We start from the raw sequence: 21139 nt of genomic DNA on the forward strand, positions 1-21139 counted from the left end.
TCATTCATTTTCTAATATAAATTTTTATTATTATTTTAAGATCCATCTTCCGCAAAAACACAATTCTTGAATGATCTACAAGTTTTGTCATATTTTGAACTATTGTTAGACAAATCTTAAATTTTAATTATGTTGGTATAATTTTTTAACTTTTTCCAAATTATGTTCGTATAATCTTTTAATTTATTTCAATAACGTAAGCACCGTGCGTAGCACGGGTATTAACACTAGTATAGAACTATAGTAAAACCTTTTTCAAATCATAATTATTGAAATCTTACATATTCCATAAGTTATTTCCTTCTTCCACTATATCATTGATTAGTCTGCAAAATGTTCATTATCTCTTCCCCTAATTTTGATTTAATTTAGTGTAAAAAAAGAGAATTAACTATTACATTGACAGATTTACCAATATTGTTGAAAACTGAATATTTAATGATGAAAAAAATGGATTGCTGGATCTTTTCTACTTAATTAAATATGAATATATAGTTCTAGATTTATTGCCATTATAAAAATTTAAATTATCTAAAAGAATATTCATAAAAAAAGAATATCTACCAAGTTTTTGATATAGGGTACATTATTTGATATATACTATCATATTATAGTGAAAGTATGTAAACAAATTTTTAAAATTAGTAAATAATTAAACATTTAGAATGCATTAATTTTTAAAGTTAATATGAATGAACATGTAGAATTGTTGTTAATTTTTATATTTAAATTATTCATATTTGTATCAATTCGCAATAAATAAAAAAAGCCGTGATAAGGCACAACCAAAAGTCTAATATGTCATTGAAAGACATTAATGGAAGTGGGTGATATGGCAATAATAGATTCTTGTGATTTGTGCAGCCAAAGAGTATAACTAGGAGGATGCGTGGTGTAATTTTTAATCTTGTCCATAAATGCCCAGTTATTCAAATTCAGATATTAAATATGAAAAAGATTATTAGATGTTTCTCCTCTTATCGCATGGACGAACACCCTGCAACCAGATTATTAGATGAAAAAGATTCAGGCTTCAATATGAATGTAGAAATTATGCAAATAAAATATGAATCTAGAGTAAGATATTCACCTCTACCACATACCCTCTAGTCTTTCACAAACAAGAAAAAAGGAAAATGGAAAATTCACTGGATTTAAGTGGAAGTAATCATAATATTTGAGTTCTAAAAGAAATATTAAGAGTTCCAAATAATTCCCTAGAACTGGATAAAGCATTTGAGCTTAGTAATTAAATCAAAGGTTCCTTTCCACCCGACTTGAAACCAAGAAAATCAGAATGCTATCCACAGCCACAAGAATGTTCACATTTAAAATCAAAAGTGCACACCTAACCTTCAAAAGACCTACCAAATGCTCTTGACAAAGTTCTAATGCAATGATAGGAAGACAATTAAGACTTGAAATTGCAGCATGCCAACTATTTCCTGCATTTGCCAACATCAGTGGCAGGATATCCGTCCTGTCTGTACAGCCATCACCACCAAATGCCCCAACAGCAGTTTGCATAGTCCTATAGTGTTAGAATAAATCATCATAACCAAAAGCATACAGTCAAGGTACCAAAGCATGCCTTTTCATATCAGGTTAGAGCTTGTGGAGCAACTATTCAGTTGAATGTATAATGGTTAACTTTAGTCTTCTTGAATCAGGGGACAGCAGGCATTGACAACAATTACCCTATAAAACGTCATCTCATTGTACTTGAAAATGTGTACTCAACCATGTGTAGAGCTGTTAGTCGAGCCGAGTATCCGAACGCAGAGCTTAACTCATGAATAATTCCAGCCAGGCTCGAGCTCTCTCGACTGTGCGGACGAGCCATGATATGCGCTCGAACTCGACTCGGAAAATTGAAATATGACTCGAACTCGAGTTCGAACTCAACTCGTTTATCACAAATGAGCCAGGTTCGAACGAGCTCGAGCTGAAGTTCGAAATATCTGTTCGAGCTCGAGGCTCGAATTCGAAATATTTGTCCAGCAATCAACAAATACGAAGTCCAACATAATTCCATTCAATAGATCCAAAAATTTGTCCAGCACTCAACAAATACGAAGTTCAACATAATTCCATTCAATACAAATACACAAACTCCAATCTAATACCATGAAGGATTGCATTGTTTGGAGTTAGGCTAATTCAACCTAATAAACGAAATATCTGGCTGCGGATGGTAATAATTGGCTAGAGTTAGGCCAATCGAGCACTACAAATGGCACACCCTATCCAAAATCAACAAAAATTGCTAAGTTGCCAATACAATGCCATTCACATTCAACAATACACAAACACTAACCACATTTCATCCGAGACAACATATAAGACCATAACATCCATACAACGCAAACTCTAGGAATAAAAGTCAACAAATACACAAATTACAGGTTAATTCCATACGAGGCAACATCCATAAGAGCCAATATACCATAACAGGTTTTGTCCAGTCAAATAAACGCACAAACTACAGCCAAATAACTATGTAAAACACTGCTACATAGCTAAAAAATTGTCCAACTTCAGAAATCACAAGAAAAAGTACAGCAACCCCTTCAAAAATCACAAGAAAAAGTACAGCTTCACAATTCCAGCTTCACAAATCACAAGAAACAGCATCACATATTCTAGAAAATAGCCTTCAAATGTCCGAAAGATCAATTTCTTCAATTGTAGATGATCCGGGAACATCGAGTGGTTCCTACAAAATGAAAACAAGAAAGTTACAACTCCTAACAAGATAAAATGGGCTGCCAAAATAAACAATTAGTAGAAGATATATTTTACTTACACGAGACTTGTTTTTTAACCCATAAAGATTGCGGATCCAATCATTCCCACAAAGTAGCATTTGCACAGTTTCAATAGACATAAAAGCACGCCTATCATCTATTATTCTACCACCAGTACTGAAAGTAGATTCGGATGCCACGGTTGTAACTGGAATAGCAAGTACATCAATTGCCAATCTTGACAATATAGGAAACCTCCATCTTTCCCCTTTCCACCAACCCAAGACATCAAGATTTGCATTTGCATCACAAACATACCTGCCCTCTTACAAATAGACATCTAAATCTAATTTTTCAGGGAGAGCCTTGTCAATTTCACTAACAATCATCTGAAATTTTTCTTTCCCAGTTTGAACATTAACCCCAAGCTTTTTAGCAACCCCTTGGGTAGGTTTACTTGTAATTTCTGCATGTTTTCATTTTCCAACTTCCCTTTGTGGTTCCTCGCTATGAGATGAGATGTGAGCATCCATATATTCATTATAGAGGTCATAAAGAATGCATCTAATCTCATCAATGTACCTAGGGGCTGCATTCTCTCCATAAATAACTAGGAAAGTATGATTAACAAGGACCATTTTGTACCTCAGATCAAGAATAGCACTCAAAGACATCAAGACATTGCTTTCACCCCAATACTTGTCAAATTTTTGTGCCATACTCTCAGCCATAAATCAAATATGATCAGAAAAATTGACAGCTTTTTCATTTAATAGCTCTTTAATCCTATACAACTCTACAAGAAAAAGGTTAGTTGTTGGGTAATTGGATCCAGAAATAATATTGGTGATCTCATAAAAAATACCCAAAATTTACATACTTCTTCAATTTTCATCCACTCGTACTCACTTGGGACATAGTGAAACCCAGGATCAATGTCCCCATACCTGGCAAATAGAACCCTAAACTCTAGAGCTGAAACCAACATCAAATAAGTTTTGTTCCACGTAGTTGGGCAGTCCAAAATGAGCTTTTTAGAAGGCAATTGAAGCTGTTTTTTTATTTTGGCAAAGTCATTGACACGAGACTCTGAATTTTTCAAATATTTAATCCCCTCTCAAACAACATCAATTACATCAACAATTTGATTAAGCCCATCTTGAACAAGCAAATTAAGTATATGGGCACAACACCTAACATGAAAAATTTTTCCTCCAATGCTCAACCTTTTTCTTAGAGAGAAATCCTCTTTAAGTCTTCTAATGCATACATCATTATAAGAAGCATTGTCCACAATTATAGTAAAACCTTATTCTCAATCCCTCACTCAAGAAAACACTTACTTAAAGTATCGGCAATAATTACTCCTGTGTAAGGAGGTGGGACATTACAAAAATTTAGAACCCATTTTTGCAACACCTAATCACTATCAACAAAATGCCCTATCACAACCATGTATTAAATTTTTTGACCAAATTTCCACAAATATGTGGTTATACTAACTCTATTGGCACCTTTTAATATATTTCTCAACCTTCTCTTCTCAAGCATGTAAGCAGTCACACAATCTTTCTTTACTGTTTGCCAGTTAATCTTTTTATAAAATGGAGATGCAGCTTTCATGAACTTGTTTAAAACAACATGGTCCAACATAGAGAAAAGATACTCATGTACAAGAACCATATGGGTTGCTAACTCTCGTACTTTAGCATGATTATAGGAAAAATTAGTTATAGAAGTTATACCATCCAAAGGTCCTTCGGTGAAGGATAACACTTGCTGCCTATTTCGATGTTCCTCCCCAATAGCCAGTTTCTTTTGTAGACAATTTTTGAGGTGACGCTTGTGTTGAGAAGTAGCTCTAGATGGGCTTTTGGCAAATAGTTCTTTGCAGTGATTGCACTGCACTTTCAATGTTCCACCAAGCTGTTTTACTACTGTCATATCCTCCCATATTGTTGACTTCTTTTTCCGTTGCTTTTTTTTTTTCAAACAGATTTGCTCCTTCAACAAGACCTTTGTCCCCTGTTTCGGCTCCTTTATTCGGTTGCTCTAAGTTATCTAAGTCCAGTTCTTCTTTGCTCATCCCATTAGCATTAAACTCCACCTCAAGTTTTTGATCTACAGCTTCATTTCCAACCTTCATAACAGGACTTGTTGATGATCCTTGGTGTGAATGAAATAGAGGACTGTACATATCTATTATTTAAAAGAGAAAATATACTTGAGTCACATCCATAAGGAACATATGCAATCAAGTCCATATGATATTTAATAACTCAACCACTTAATGCAGTGCATACTGAAATTTAACAAAAACTTCTACTATCAGATAAAGTGCTAGGTAACAAAAACTATTACTTATTTACTATCAGTGACTATAAGAAAGACTAGTTCTTTGCTCAAGTTAATCCGAATCAAACTCAATCAAGGTGGTCAACATCTAGGAAAGCCGAAAGGGAGAAAAGTTGAAAGTTGGACTGTTACACGGATAAGGAATGGAGTTGGGATTGTAAATTACACAAACAGGGAGAGGGACAGAGATCCGAGAATCTTAGATGTTAGCTTAGGAATCAGGCGTTAACAGACTGTTTCACTCCTCTCTTTTTTTCCTTTTGGACACTAGATAAGATTCTTAGACATCCGTTAATCACAAGTCACTCGAAGAATTCATTTTCATTCCACTGATAAGTTATTACTCTTTTCTAGTTGATGGAAAACCAACATCATTAATATCATCATGTACTTGGACGACATCAGCGTCTGTTTTTTGTCAAAATCTAGACTCATAATATGTGTGTGTGTGTGTGTGTGTATATATATATATATATAGCCGTGATGAAGTGGGGGGACCAAAGGAAGATAATTTTAGTACACCACACAAGACATAAGAAGAAGAGACAACTCCCTCCCTCCCACAAGGCCATGTAATAACATGAAGAATAAGCAAACACTATATTGGCTGTTCAATATTGATAGCAGGTTATGAACTCTTGGAAGGGGACAATACTATTTTTTTGATACAAGCAAAAAGCAGTAGTCCTTTCCAGTGAATTATGTATGACTACATTCATTTGGAAGGACCCTCATCATTGAATCCCTAACAAAATATAGTGCACATTATCTGAATGGTAACCATAGAATGCTCATGAATGACTGCTACAAAGACTACGGTATTAGAAAGCGGGCCACAGCTTCAAAGGCTCTCTTTAATTGAGCTCAAAGAAAATCTGAAAGGACAAGCATGCAAATAAAAAACAAGGATGCTATCTTCCTCTTTTTTTCTTCGTGTCGGTAATGCAGGCAGCTAAAGACTCTAGACTTAGGAATATTTCAGTCAAGTTTGCAGTACAACTTAGGATAATTTACCTACGAAAAGAGACAAAACTTACTAGAAATCATGATGGATTAGAGAAACCAGTCAAATTGGACTGGTCAATGGTTGCTTGCAGTGATTTTTGGTGGAGACCAGAGAGCAGAGATTAACTGGAGGTGACTGGTTTTGGCCGTGGTGATGGACCTGTTGTTAATGGAAGAAAACAAAGGTGCTGGTGGACTAGTTGATTTTGGTGGAAAGCAGGGATAGTTGATGGTAGAAAACAGGAAGGCCAACGATTGTGGGTGACTTGGTGGATGTTGCTTTGTTGGAGTATTGCTGGCTATGGGTTGCGGCGGAGAGGCAGAGGTTGCTGGTTATGGGTTGCGGCGTTGTTATTTGTGGAGTGCGGCGGAGAGGCAGAAGGGAGAAGAAGAATGAAACGATGCAATTGAAGTATCGAACCCTAGTCCAAATTTCTGCTATTTGACTGCTAAAATGAGAAAAATGCCCTTCTTTATCAAGCTCAATCGAGCTACTCGATAAAGAAGGGAATTCGAGCTTACCCAGCTCGATAACTAAATGAGTATATTTCGAACTCGAGCTCGACTCGTTAACTAAAATTAACGAGCCAAGCTCAAGCCTTATCGAGCTGAGCTCGAACGAGTTTTCGAGCTACTTATTTGGCTTAACAGCACTAACCATGTGGGAATGGCATTGACAAACCACAACTCAATGCTCAAAAAAAGAAAGGACCAAAGAAACAGTCATTGATCTATAATTTAGAGCTACTATCAGGTTTTGAAGCTAGCTGCAGCTTAATTCTGCCGGAGTTTCTTTCTTCATACAAGAAATTCAGTTTATGTAGTTCAAGACATGAAAATATGTATGTTTAAGAAGTTGGATAAGCAAACCCAACATTGACTACAAAAATGCCAAAATTCTAGAGTTTGAGGAGTCATTCTTTCAAAAAATGATAGCTTATGGTAGTTAATACACAAAAAGTTAAGAGAATTGGTACCTTAGTAATGGAGATGTGACAACTAATTCAATCCTATTCAAAAGCCCACTTGTATGTACATGCTTGCGCAAATTATCAACTTGATACAGGAGCTAAAGATTGTCATACCCTATAGTTACCATAAAAGACTTTGTTCTAGATTGAAAACCAAAATAGAGGTAAGAGATTCAACTATGTATCACAGGAAGTCAGCTGTTTCCTACCTGTTGCTAGCCAAGTGGAGTAAGGTGTGCGTCGAAATATTCTAGAGATGCATATGCTTTATAGCTCATATCTCCTTCCACATTATGGATTCCTTGAGCATGCCTCACCTAAGTTATGGTTTAATGAGACCACAAAGATCATTAAATTGTGCGCAAAAGCCAAGAGAAAGGACAATCTTAAGTATCATTCAAATCTAAAAGACGGAGTTAATTGGCATACTTAGAGTATGATACTGAATATCTAGAAAATTTGAATTTACCAACCAGGTAAAGAGTTTTGCACCGGTGCAATGGATACAGATTCGGAAATTCACCACTGTCCATACTAGCAATTGTAAGAAACAAAAAGATCTATTCACAAAATAAAAACTCAAAAGAGTAGCTCCCAAAAATGCTATACAGCATAAAAACTCTTGGCAACATTGTGTAGGCACAAACATAGATACATGTAAAAACTAGAGCTCAACACTGGGAAGTCAAGGCCAATTTTTTTGGGTGATGATGGACCAAATTTCAAGGCAGGGAAAAGAACTGCTTGGTATAGTCTTACCAATTCAAAATTAAAGAACAGCTATTGAGCATTTTATAAATGGAAGCTCCATGTAACTGCCACACAACCACATGTAGGTTAACAAACATTTTTCCGTATTTTACTCCCTAAGGATTTTTAAATTGCACCATATTCTTAAAATTTTTAAACGCTATTTTCAATCCTTATAAATGTCAGATCCCAACACCAAAAAAAAAAAATTCTGCAAAAATATGAGGTTGCCCCCTCAAATACACATCTCAGTTAGCCTCGCCTCTAAAGTCTCTAATCCTACATACAATTATGTTTTGGGATGACAACACTCAATTCTACTCACTTAAAGATGAGTGAAAAGCCAAAAGCAAAAAGCAGAAAGGAAAAATGTCTGGTATATAGAATTTCGACAAAATATCAAAATCTCAGTGTTGCTCATCTAAAATGAATCCCAGATGAGCAAAAAGAACAGTAACACTTCATTTTTATATTTAAATTACAGAAAAATGCAGTGAGCAGATTGGGAAGAAGAAAAGGTTGAACTTTTTGGACTTACAGCATCAATGAGAAAGAGAGAGGTGAAGCGGATGCAATAGGGAAGCTACACAAGTTGGAAATGTTAGGAGCAGTGTAGGGGGAATTGATGATGATAATCAGAATCAAACAGATCTTGACTGTAAATTATACCTTATTCATGGTATCGATTATGGACCTTCAAATGACACCACCATCCCAACCGAGAATCTAGAGGTCCATCATGCAAAATGGTTTCATTCGAAACAGGACCTTGTAAACAGGGCTGAAGGCAACATCACCAAGCTTATTATTTGATGGAAATTCTCGATAGCAGCAACAGGAACTTGAAACTTCACCAAACTTGAAACATAAAATCTTACGTTTTGTTCAAAGCATGAAAAATGCTCTGAGCTTCAGCTGTAACACCAATCCCAAATCTTTTAGCCTCCAACTCAGCTTGCCTAAAAAATGCTACTTAAAAAATCAACCACAATAATCACAAAATAGTCCAAATCCACAACTTGGTCAGAAATTTGAAAAAAAAAATCGAAATACCTAATAGCAGAGTCTTCTCTGGCTTGAAGATTATTAAGATCACTAAAACATTTCTTGAGATCAAGAGGGTATCCTATAAAAATTAAATCAGAATGATACAACAAAACTTATATTTTCCCTTACCAGTTGTTTTTCACGGTGGCCATTTTTCCTCCCAGCTCCAAAAAAATCCAAGAAAGGCAAGAACGAAAAATGGAACAACAAAACACCAAGTAAATAAATATCTAAAAGCTAACTAATCATCAATTATTCATCATCGTAGACCATATTAAAAAATTTTCTTCTAATTAAAAATAAAAAATCAATGATAAAACAAAAATGAAACGGAGACATTAATCATGGAAAGAAAGGGGAAGAAAAGTACCATATCTGCATTCTAGAAATTCACATCAGATAGTGGAGGTGAAATATTGACCTTCCCCTTTCTCATTGTTTCACAAAAGGATACAAAGGAGATGGGAAAAAAATATTTGCTGCTTTTAGCCAAGGAAATAGAAATATCAGGAAAAATGTCAGAAAAACAGAAAAAATTAGAGCTAACTACTCGAGGGAGAGAGGAAGATGAAGAAGAACAAGAGGGAGAACCGGGAGTGGAACGGGAAGAAGATTACCAGCCATTTTCTGTCTCGAGCCCATCGTCCATCAAATCGTAAGCACCCACTCCTCTGGATGCTCCAATTGAGATTACAATCTCTCCCAAGTACAATCAAATGCCGGAAATTGAGGGGAGATCTCTAGGTCTCATGAAAAAAATGGAGTTTTGTATAGGAACTGGTCTTCAAGAGCTCTTGACATTGATTGATGTTGCTACGTTTTGAAAGATAGAGAAAGAAGGCTGCTGAACGCAGAGTCAGTTTGGAGTGAAAAGAAGGCCAATATCTAACCAAGGAAGCAGTTTGGAGTGGGTAGAGAAGGACGTCCGGAGTGGGTAGAACTGGTGGAGCAGTTTGCTGACCTCCAGTGAAAAGCTCGCCAACAAAACAGCACCAAACAAACGGAAGGAAAGGGTAAGGGAAAAAATAATTGACATGCAACGAAACAAAAGTTGCCACCAATCACATCATGCCACATCACCAGGAAGCCAATCACCTCTCGCCATGTGGAGGACGCCGACGCTGACGTGGATCCCTGGCTTTCACACTTAGTCTATATGGTTAATGAATGCTCATCCAGTTTAGATTGTTCATTTTAAATTATTTCAATTTTAAAATCAACAATCCAAATCAAACCGAACTTGTGTAGCCCAATCTGGGCTATTCATGTGGGGCAGGTGATCCTAACAAGGATGACAGAGATGAAGAAATAGAGAGCAAGTTGTCAGACAAAGAACTGACTATAAGGATAAGGGAGGAAATTTATCGATATTATGTTTATGTTGGACCAAGAGGATAGTACTTTCAAGACATTTGATGATTTATTCTAAGTTAATCAATCTGGTGGATTTGATCCTTGTTACTAATATTTTGGAACAAGAGAATAGTACTTTCAAGACACTTGATGATTCATTCTCAAGTTAATCAGATAATTTGATTAACTTGTTATTGTTGCGACAAAATTTTTTTTTTTATGGATTTGATCCTTGTTACTAAATAAACTTGTTTTCAGAGACAAAACAAATTATCATGTCAATAACACAACTAGGATTCTTTTCCTAGGGGGACAATTTATCGTGGATCATCAAATTATATATTTAATTTTTTGAAAGTTAAATAATTATCACAATAAAAAATAAATAACTTGTTTTGAAAAAATTTAATTCAAGGGTGGCTAAGGACCCATTTGGAGTTGCGGTGGCTTAATAAAAGTACTTATCAATTGTTTAAGTGCTTTTAAATATATTGTTTGGAGATATAATTCAATAAGTACTTATTGTGTTGGATAATGTGTAATTTGAAAATTTTTAATGTGTTTATCTCCTTATTTGGTTTATAAGATAGGATAAGATGATTAAATTTGATGTTTTATATTTTAAATCACAAAAGTTACTCTAAAAGCACCAAATTTGAGCTTTTCCTAAAAGTGCTTTTAACACCAAAAATTCTATACCTAATTTTATGGGATGATATTCACCAAATACATTAAAACTACTATTAACATCTAAAAGTATTTTTTTACTAAAAGTAATGTAATCTCAAATGGGACCTAATATATATATATATATAAACTCTCGTAACATAAACTAAAATTGTAAAAAATTAGAGAGCCAACTTTATTTAACACATATATTTACACACTATAAGTTAAAATTTTCAAAACTTTGGGGGGAGGGGGAACATGGCCCCTCTCAACCTCTCCTTGGCTTCATCATTGAATTCACATGTGTGTATACTTGAATTTATTATTCTTTCAGGCTATTTAAGTTTATGACAAGTTACACTTCCATAAAATAGATTGCAATGGCAAATTCAATTCAATCTATTACACTTGGCGCTAGGGTGATACGTTCTCTCTCTAGAACCTAAATGATTCAAAAACTTAACGCCCTCTCTCAAAAGAACTGGTGTCAAATCTTTAAAATGATATTCGAACATGAGAACTTGGTATATTACATGCGACAACTTTCATATATCTAAGGTTATGAGGTTTATAATGTTTAAAGCATTTCTAGTTTTCATAAAAGGAGACGAAGCATAAATGGTTAGTTTGGAAATTTACTTTTTTTTTGACAAAAGTGGAATAAAAAGGCAGAATACAAATTCATTTATGTTCCAAAAGAATTATAATTAATCTTTTCTATACCGTTAATGTACACATTGATGGGGTTAGATAAATGCCACATCATCTGAATTTAAATTTGAATATTAAATTTTATATATGTGACATGAATCTAGATCCGCTAATATATAACATCAGCATGTCAATACATAAATAACTAGTATTTTGGCTCGTGCTATGCACGGGTTTATGTGAGAAAGAGGCGAAATATGACCAAACACAATATTATTACCCATTTCTCTCATATTCTCCTCTTTCGTGCCACTTTTTCCACCTCTGAACCTCCTCTCTCCTCGATATTCCCTCTACTCTCCTTCTCACTTTCTGAATCTAACTTTCTCGCATCCCTACAAACTTTCATCGTTCCTTCAAATCCTACCGAATTTTTTTGTATCCCTACAACCCTTTCTCGTTTTATCAAATCCTATTTTCTCTTTGCTCTATCTCGCTCCCACCCAATTATCCGATCTCTTATCTAATTTTGCAGTCCACTTGTCTCCTATTCTACTATTATTTTCATCTATTTATAAATGTAAATGGTAACCCATTTACTTTTTTTTTAAAATAAAAAGCCTCAATTTATTGATAAGAAAAATGATTACAAGGAGTAGATGAAATAAGTTTTATGAAAGGAGGACATAGCCTATCAAGCCTTAGTGAGCACCTCACGGATGCGAGGTACTCCTTGACGATCCAGCAGAGCCTCTCCTCTGGGCCTGAAAGGCAGCGCCGCACCTGAGGTGTAGTACTACTGCCCTCCCAATTGCAGAGAAGCCAATGCGTCCGCCACCGAATGAGTTTGCGTGTGTAATTTAATTGGATCCAAATGGGTGACCAAATTAACCCATTAATTAATGGGTATGAACTTAATAGATTTGGATCACTTATTTTGACTTAATTAAATTAGACGAGATTCAAACTCAATCATTAGTGGGTAAATCTAAACTACTCCAATAATTATATTCTAATTTTTGCAAAGAAGTATTCATCGTTTTTCCTATTCTTTAATTTCTATTATTTTATTTTTTAAAATTTATCCTACTTCCTCCATTCCTTTCATAAAAGTTTAATAAATTTCATGAATGTTAATTGATTGTTTGCATTCATGCATTAATACCTAAATTATTTTTAGATCGCTGTATAGTGACAAAATTTGAAACTCACTATGATAATCATTTTAGGCTCCTTTAAGCAATTTTTTTTAATGTTTTTTTCTCTTTCTTTAGGTAAAAATTGATTTATTAACTTGATATGTTGATATGATTTACTATTTTACTGCTAAACAAAATGTTGATGAAAAAGTAAATAAAATTTAGTAGTGGGCGTGAATGGGTGATTAGATAATCCAAACCCATATAAAGCTATGTTCATTGACGACTCGTCTATTTTGAACCATTAACTAAGTAGGAATATATAGATTAACCTAATTATAACTTGTCCAAACTCACATGAATCATTAAATTTGATAATTGCCCCCTAATCTTTACCTTCCCTAACCCTACAATTCTATCTTTCTAATCCTTTCACTATTTAGGATTCATTATTTCACTTTTTAAGTGTTTTTGGACATATAAAAAGTTAGAATTATTTTTCCAAGTTGCTACCTCATTTTTTAAGTGTTTTTAATCAAATAAAAAGCTAGAATTGCAATCATTGAGATAAAAAAAAATTTCGGCTGTAAATTTGGTGAAATACAACCTTTTTATCAAAATTTTGCTAAAATACCACCAAAAGCAACCTTCTAAATATACCTTTATTAATTTAAAATTCATACATAAATTTTTATTTACATGCACTTTTTGGTGTACATGTGCTAAACGAAAAGTCATCTAAATGCTTGCACAATATTACTATTGAGTTTATTTTAAGTGCAAATCAAATATCATAATTGTTATTTACATTTAATGTTAGAGTATAATTTTAACATTCAAATTTTAAAACTTAAAAAAATACCTATTGAATAAAATCCAACATAAAAAATATAAAAATTATAAAAAGCAAACCTATTAAAGTGCCCTAAGCTTGCTGAATACAACAAAAAAAAGGATAAGTTTAAGACCACAAGAAAATTGATTTAGTAATTGTAACGTAAATTATTAAAAAATAAGAGTAATCAAGTATATCATTAGAATATTTTAACAAATAATTATTGTACCTAGAAGGAAAGCGATAAAGAAATAATTGGGTAAATAACTTAAAAATAGGACTAATCACATTGTCTCAAGGATTTGGCTAGATAAATTAATCCTCTTTAATGAAGGAATAAAAGGGGCTAAAGTGATAAAGATGTAATAGGGTGAATAATTTTAAAATGAGACTAATCAATTATTCTTGAGAATTTTGGCTTGACAAATGTATTTTATTTAATTAAGGAGTAAAAAAGACTTAAAGTACAAATAACAAACTATAAACGGTTTATGAAGGAGATGGTGGGAAAGTTTTAAATTTTAAATTTAACTAGTGATAGGATTAGTTATAACCCACTATTTTAAAGTTTTAAATTAGATTTTATGAATTAAAATAAATACAAAAATTTAGAAAAAAAAAAAAAAGAAGAATGGGAAGCTTGGAAGCCATTGAGAGGGTCTCTGCTAAAAACCCTCTCTGCAATACATATAGATATAGATTTACCAAAAGAATTATTATGTTAATATGTGAAACACTTACCCCACTGTGGAGCTGCTGACTTGTTTATTATTTTCCAAGAAACGGCCTGCGCCCGCGGGCTTTAACGAAGTGGGCAGTCATGTGACTATATCGTGTATTGTAAAGGGGTTCAGACTTCAGAGCCCTGGACTTTCTGCAAATTCCCAAATTCCGAGCCCACTACGGAAGGGCTAAGCACAAATCTGTGAATTCAATTTTGAGTTTGGAATTAAATGGGAGGGCATCCCGATTATGCCAATTATCAATAGGGAGGCTTCCATAAAAACACCACTTTTTGATTTTAGACCTTTTAGCATTTTTAATATATAATATATGAAAAAATTTGCTTTCTATATTGACAAAATTTTTTTAAAGCAGGCAAGTGGTGGAATTTAAAAAATGGAAAAGGGAAAGGGGAGAAAATGATCCCATAATTCTAAATCTTGGAATCTCAACTTTAACCACCAAATCAAGACTTCATCAACATTTCTATATATAATTTTTAATTTCTTATTCAATGAATATACTTTTTGGTTTTCATTGGATGTGGTATTGGTGTTATTCCTTTTTTCTAACATAGGCAGACTTGTTTATATCTTTTCCTTTTTCATATTTAAGTTTCCAGCTATTCTAGAGCTCACAAATTACAACACTTAAATTTAGCCTTTTGGCATCTATTGAAGTATTCAACACTTAAATTTATTGAAGTAACATAGCCTGACTTGTTTTGTCTTTTCTTTCTCCAGTTTTAGATATTCAATTACTCTAGAGCTCAAAAATTACAACACTTATTCTAAGGTACCAACATGCATTTTATTATGCTCATTCAACGTGTTGTGTCTGTGCTACCGTTAAATTGCACCAAGCTCATTCAGTTCTTTTAGCTTAATTTTTGTTTTAGGGAATACATAAAAGGTTTTGTCCGAAAGTCAACAACTTATTTCTTAATTTTTTTTTATCAGTCAGCAACAATTGCATTGCATAAGAAGATAGAGGGAAAACAAGCATATCTAGATCGAATAGATGTTCTGACACACTTTTTGATTTTTTTTTTAATTGCAAGGTGCAAAATTTGGGCCCCATACCCGCAGTTCAAAGAGAGATTTTAAATCTCTTCTGGTGACCAATTTGCCTAAGGAAAGTTGGTTTGAAAGTCAAGAACCTATTTAAGAGTTTGAAAAGAGAGATCCCATACAAAGCTCTGTTTTTAAACTCGGACCGAACTGGTCAGTTCGACCCTGTCGAACTGGTCGACCCTGTCGAACTGGTCGACCCTGAAAACCGGCAAGTTGGCCTATCCGAGTTAATCCTAAAAATCGAAAAATCAAAAACTCAGTCAAACCAGGTCAAAACCCGAGTTTGACCGGAAAAATGAACCTGATCTTTTTTTTTTTTTTTTTTTTTTACTTTTTTTGAAAGGGCAGAATATTTTTAATATGATGTTTTGATCCTTAAGTTGTTAAAAATTATTAATGTATCTCAAATATTTCATACTTTATAAATGTTGTCATAAAGTTTGGTGTTATTTTTCAATTAAGTCCATAATTTTAATTCTAAACTTGTTAATGTTTATTAAATAATAAATTGCTACTTGATTGCTCTAATTTATTTGTATTTTCTTATTAAATATTTTTGAAACATCAATTATATATGAATATACATTTATTAATATTAACATGTTATTAAGTATTTTACATATAATATTTTTAATTTTTAAATAAATTTTATTTATGACATCATCCGGTTCAACCCCTATTGAACCTGATTGAACCCATTGACCCTTGATCCCTGATCTCAACCGAATCGATATCCGGTCCGATTCTGAAAACATAGATACAAAGCGGGGAACTTTGTGGGAGAGTGGTTCCAAAATGGAATTTGAAAGTGTTTGACCCAACTATTGACGGCTACTGCTCTGCAATTCTCACATGAAAAATACATTAAACTATTAACGTGGTCTTGCTCGCCAAGTTCACTGGTGACTATGGTATATGTAAGTGTTATATAGTTATGGTGATACGTGATTATGTAACAAAAGTAATGGTGAGCGATATAGTATTGATGTTAAAAGAAAAATTAATTGACACATGATCAACAAGTAAAACCTAAATTTCTGTGGTATTAAAGTTTTGACTGTGACAAAGATATCATTTGCCTTTGTGGATAACTAATTATCTGTTCGAATAATTACGATTGCACATAAATTCAAGAAAGCAAAAGTTGTAGCCGTTACAGACTGCAGACAATTGCCAGCGGCATATTAACATGGATACCATATTATTAACTTGGATGCTTATACTTAGAAAAAAGATGGATGTTTTGACTTTCAACCCGGAGATTAGAGTTCTTCGACAAATGTAGATCAGGCTGCGTGCTCCGTTAGTGAGCATTCCCCTACTTTGCTTAGGGGTGTCAATTGGGATTTTTAAACCGAGTTTCAACAAGTCTGAATTCGATTCACAAGTTATATGAATTTTCAAGTTTCGGATTTTTGGGTTTTGGGCTTATATTAAAAAGGTTCAGCCTTTAGCTCACACTATTATTTGAGTTTTGCCCTCAAATCGGATTTGATCCAAACTCATAATTAAATACATAATTATATATAATACATATTTTATAATTATGAATTAATACAAATTTACGTATAAATTGTTAACATTTTATGTCATAACATGTACTAGTATTCATGGCACACAATAATGTGTGTGCAATAATAGAAAAATATTTGTGAAATATTTTGAGTATATTTATTGACATAATTTTCAAGAAAATTGGTTTTAGTTTTTGAAAATGCATATTTCCCAAAATAAAAGTTATAAAAAGTAATTATTTGGTAGTTATTCATAACCATAATTGCGAACTAATGAACATTAAGATTTACTAAATAAATTGAAAAATAGAATATGAAAAAATACATATTACTTGGTAAAAATTCATATTGGTAGTGGTTAGTTATCAAAGATAGATAGATTTTTATTTATGTTAAAAGTTTTCTCATCATCAATGGTAATTTAGAAAGTATATAAAGTGACAAATTTTTGTTTACTCTAAACCTCCTCCTCTCCCTTTATATATAGTATAGAAAATTATAAATTATAGATATTATTATATATCTTACATATATAATTATACTCATATATGGGCGGGGGTTTAGTCGGGTCTGAGTCTAGTATGACTCAAACTCAGTTCATATTTATTTCGGACTTAATATTTAGGTCCAAATTCAATCTGACCCAATTAAAATTTAGGTTCATTGAACTTTTTTCAGGCCAACTGTGTCGAGGTCGGGCTGACCCGACCCCATTGATAGTGCTAACTGTGCTGCTGGAAATGTTGAATTCGGTTGTGGATGTGTTTGGACAAGAGATTATTTGAAATTTTTTAAAAAATTTATTTTAGTACTTTTTTTTTTTGTAATATGATAGATGTGAGATAAAAAGATAATTAGGAGAATAAAATAATTATTAGAAAATATGTTTTTAATGCAAGCAAACTTTTTTTTTGAAAAACATTACCTATCCAAATAAACCTGCCACCTTTTAATTTTTTTCAAGAAAATCAATCTACTTCCCAAGTACGGTCAATCTAATGAGAATCCAAAGTAAACTGAAGGGTTAATTACAGCTTGTTCCCCTAAACTAGGCCCCTTGCAAGATGTTGCTCACCTTGACTTCAAATATATACATTTTGCCTCCTTCATTAACTAGTCAAATGTTAATGATGAATTCTCCATCTAAAATTTTAACAAAATAACATTAATACCCATCCATAATGGTTGTAAAATAATGCTATAGTATAAGTTGGAATATGAACCATTTCATTAGGGGGAAAAAACGGAGTCACGTGACACAAAAATTTTAAAAATAAAAGAAGGTGAAGTTGAAAATTTGTGCTGTGGAGTTAAAAAAAAAAAAAAGTCAAAAATTCCCAAAACTATACTAATTTTTCATCGCTTCTCTTCTTCTTTTAAATTATAAGCAGAATGGTTTTGATAATTTTCACTTGCAGCTGTCCCAATATTCTCACGGCTCAATAAGACCCGAATTAGTAGTGTTATGCCACAATCGTATCATGCTTTATATTTTATTCGATTCTATATTATTTAATAAAATAATTCAGGATTCTCTAAATACGTTTTTTACTATATTTTTTCAATCACATTTTTTATCCCGTATAAATCAGATTAAAAATAGTGTTATATATACTAGAAAAAAGAATCCAATATTTCATTGTCTATCATCTAAAGGAATCACTGCTATTAGCATCAAGATAAACACATTTAGTTACTTAAACTTCTTTTTTTGCAGGTTTTATTCTTTTTTATTGAGGTCGAATACATAGTGTAATTGTATTCAAATGAATTTCGTAAATATTGAAAAAATAGTCATTATTAGATTATAACTGTTATACGTGCTCAATAATTAGTTAGGAGTATTTTGGCTATGCAAAATATAACTTCATCTTAGCCCCTCAACTCGTTAATCGCAAAGGGTAAACTGTATATATTTGGAATTTAGAGGCAAATTATTATTAGGGGCCAAATTCGTGGAGGCAAACTGTGATTAATCTAAAACAAATATTTTAATCCAATCTGGAGCGTAATCCGTGACGAATGATTGTTCATAAAATTAGTCTTCCCACCAGACATCCAGTTTCACTTGTACCCTAATCCTAGGTCTAGTTCAACTTATATCTCCCTGCCTGGCAGCTATAAATTTTTGCAATCAATGTACCATGGATGGATCTCGAGATATAGAAATCTTGTCTGCATTCAATAAATAAATAAAAGTTTTTGGCTGTCACGTGCATTAGCCTTAAACTTCTGTAATTTGTCTAATCTAATGATTCTTTAAGCTGTCTCTTTTGTTCCGAGGAAAGTTGCTTTTGCTTTTACAATATGCTTCTCAGTCAAAAAGGTTAGAAAAACAAAGAAGAAAAAATTCTAAGGGAAAAAACGAAGAAGAAACAAGGTGACAGAGAAAAAAGGGTATGGATCGGGATCAGATGGTACTATTTATCAGGAGAACAAAGGTCGGTTAAAAGGTTTAAACAATACACCGCCAAAATTGGGAACTGTAATCAACATGAATTGTTTTGGAGGTCATAGGATCGAATAGTAGATATAAATGTTGAATCATAAGATTCTAAAATAAAACACAAAAAACACAAAACCTTTTATATATTTATAATAAGCTTGTAATTCTTGAAAAACATATTCAAATGATTGTTGAAAATGTAATATTTGCCGAAAACGATTTTTTCTACTAAAATTTATATGCTGATAACGTAAAAGTTTAAGTCATTTCGAAGCTGAATTTACTTTTTGGCTAAAAATTGAAAAAAAAAAAAAACGATCTAATTGATTCAAGTTTGTGAAATATTATACTTTAAACCCCAATTATTGGGACATTATCTTAGTTTAGACAACACAAACTAAATCACGAAATTTTAGTGATCTAACTATAACTCCACAAACGCTAATGATCCTAGAAAATTCAGGATCAAATTTACAAATTTGGATTGTAGAGTCATAGGACGTGGAAGTAGGATCAAGAATTCAACAAGAGAAATTACTACTTTGGTCTTTTAATTTTGGAATGCAATTAGTGTAGTCCCCTATCTGTCACAACTAGTCAATTTAATCCCATATCTAGACAAAATGTAGTCAATATAGGATTCTTACAAAATATAAGGACCAAAGTGAGACTTTTTCCAATTTACGAATAACTATGGATCTTCTCTTTTCATGCGTGATGCCATCCAAAATAGAAATCTTTAATTTTAGGCCTTGTTTGGATTGCGGTTTTCCGCCGAAAAATTGTGTTGTTTTCCGTGATCACATTTCCCTATTACCTTTTTCCCTCACATACATCAAATCGCTACAGTAATTTTTCCATGAAAAATGACGGAAAATGCAATCCAAACGGCCTCTTAGTGTTGCCTGTCTTATGCCTAGTGTTTCATCATTAACTAGCAGAAAGCAAGGAGAATCCTATAATTGAGTGTTTTCTGAAGGAAGGCCAAAGAACGTAACCCCCCCCCCCCCCCCAAATTTCTCTTGTAAAAAATTAAAATAAATATTTTAAAATCTTTATACGAAGAAGATAGCTGCGGTAAAATATCATGTCAAAATACATAATTAGGCTAATTATTAATCATCTATTCATCTCATCTATTACATTGCAGGGTGAGAGAGAGTAGTATTTTTTGGGTATTTTAGCCGATGATATTGTGTAGACAATCAATTTATTTTAGTGATTTAAAAAAAAAAATTCAAGACACGAAGGATTACTCGAATACCAGTAAATTGATTTAGACTCGGTAAGGCTCCAAAGTTTCATGTACCTTCACATTACCATCAATGTGGAGGATTATCAAGAAAAAATATTTGTTTGAAAATTGTAATGCTTCAAGTACATAGTTTCCACACTTTCTTAAAAGTAGGAGTTAGGGCTTTGAGTCTCCCTCTTTGACCACATATGTTTGACAGGAGTAAGTCCCCAATTTATATATGTGGAGGATTATCACATTGTTATAATTTTCCAATCCATTTCAGCATGTTGAATATGTCCACCAGTCGGACCAAACGTGACATGCTAATTCTTAAGTGAAGGTTTGCCCACCAAAACGATACTCTCGAGGAGGATTAATAATGAATTAGTGAATAGTGGGGAATTGGAATGTGTGATGAAAGCCCACTAACACCTAGGCCCTAGCCAGTGTTGCAGCGTCACTAGAAAGGACTGAAGACTGAGGGGAGAGCAAGGCTGCCAATAATGCCTCTTGGATACCTCTTTGAACCACAGAGTTCGGTTCAGAGGCCACCAAGTAGGGATTTAAGTTTTCCTTGGTTGTATGTGAGAGTTCAAATCTCAAGAGTAGTGTGAAAAAATTCAA

General features: G+C 33.2%; 1 pseudogene; it reads right to left on the reverse strand.

Moving 5' to 3' along the window:
- Positions 1–961: 961 nt before the first annotated feature.
- Positions 962–9860, reverse strand: LOC113715806 (phosphoglycerate mutase-like protein 1; annotated as a pseudogene).
- Between the last annotated feature and the right edge of the window lie 11279 nt (positions 9861–21139).

Source organism: Coffea arabica, chromosome 11c (genome assembly GCF_036785885.1).
Source record: "Coffea arabica cultivar ET-39 chromosome 11c, Coffea Arabica ET-39 HiFi, whole genome shotgun sequence".
NCBI classification, from domain to species: Eukaryota; Viridiplantae; Streptophyta; class Magnoliopsida; order Gentianales; family Rubiaceae; genus Coffea; species Coffea arabica.